Genomic DNA, 1760 nt, shown 5'->3' with positions numbered 1-1760 from the left:
ACCTGCCAGCCCACCACAGAGCGAGAGAGTGGTGTGTTTTACACTTTTGTGGACTTGATTGTTACTACAGACAAGGAGCTGTTGATATCTGGGACTGCACATAAAACCTAATCTCTACAGGTCAAAGCAGCTGCTCACACTAAGTGCTTGTGATAGTTTCCTCACAGTCATTGATCTGAGAAGTCCTTTGTTTATTTTTTAGAAAATCTTTGCTCAAGGGTGAGAATTCATTTAACAAAGATGTCATGTATGAAGAAACCTTGACATGCCTGTAGCAGATATAAAAATACACACTGCTGTGCAACCAAAATAGATGAAAGGAGACGGGTATGTCCTGCTGAGCTTAAAGCCAGCTGTATTTTTAGCACAAACTTCACACTGTGCATAGGAGTGGAGGAGGGGGCTTGCTGGCTGAATGCAGGTCAGTGCGCCTGTACACACATACCAAAATGGTAACAGCAGGTCAATGCCACTATAGTTGTATAATTCTGAACAGTCAGTGGAGGCAGTGAGCAAATGTTGGCACCTCACTACCATCACAATCCTCATATATGCGTCCACTGTGGGCCATTTGAATTCCAGCTGTGTAAGTTCTTCTTCTGTGTGACTATAGAAAATTTGTAAACTGAATCCAAGCAAGTGCACCGGCTTCTTTGTGCAGAGCGTTCACATTTTACGACTCTTTCAAGTGCCTGCTAATAAGATACCCGACTTTGGAAACTATGCTTGAAAGCAGTAAAGTCTTTCTTTTGAAGCTGCAGGAACAAAGGCAGCTTCACACCCTAAACAGTCCCGCTATCACTCTCTCTGCGGTGAGCTCAGCGGCACTGCACGGCCTATTGTACATCTGCCACTTGACTTCTTGACACTGAAACAGGGAGTGTGTGTGAAAGGTGGGGCGGTGGGGGTGTTTAGGCCTACCTCCATGTGCATGTGTCAAGCTGTACTTGTGCTTTAGTGGAGCTGAGCCAAGGTGCAAAGCCAAACTGCCACCTCGTTGATTCCTGTGTTCACGTGTAAAACAAGCTGAGGCAAGTTAGTGGCTCATCTTTTGCGTTCATGTATGACTCCTATCACCTTCCATCTTTACAGCAGCTCCAGAGTTATTCACCCATCTGGAGACAAAACAAGCCACTAGCAATTACTGGAAACCCTTTGCGCTAGAGATGCTGAATGTCAAACCTCAAGCCTTTATTCAACAAAAACACAGGCACGGCTGTATTCTTATGCAACCTTGGTTATGTGGCTGACAGCCAGGCAATTAAGCATATGTGGATTTCTAAAAGTAAAATGGAAAAGAAGCATAGAGTATGTTTTCCAGCTGAAGTTGGAAACCTACACTTATTTTTAAAAAGACCACGTGGTTGGAGAAAAGAACAGCTCTTTTGATTATAATTATGTCTCACAGATAAACTGAAACACAACAGAGCCAACGTTTTTATTTTATTTAGACAGCTCCACTGTCCTATACAGCCTACTGAAACAAAAGAAAAACAGAAGGAAAACAAGGACCTAATTTCATCAGAAATTTTGAAGTGAAGTCACATGCAAAAGAACAAAAACTGCCCAGTGTTACATAACTAAATCAAGTGATCTGTTGTGACTGCTTATTTAGACACAGCCACATGGAGGTTTATCAGCAATAACTGGGAAAAGGATGGAGATTGCGCAATATCAGCCAAACACATTTGGCCAGCTGCTCAGACTGGCCTTTCATGGGTCTGCTGTACAGTCTAAAGTCTGAATGGAGACTCTCAGCA

Source organism: Pelmatolapia mariae, linkage group LG1 (assembly GCF_036321145.2).
Source record: "Pelmatolapia mariae isolate MD_Pm_ZW linkage group LG1, Pm_UMD_F_2, whole genome shotgun sequence".
In the NCBI taxonomy this organism is placed as follows: domain Eukaryota; kingdom Metazoa; phylum Chordata; class Actinopteri; order Cichliformes; family Cichlidae; genus Pelmatolapia; species Pelmatolapia mariae.
This window is presented reverse-complemented; position numbering follows the sequence as displayed.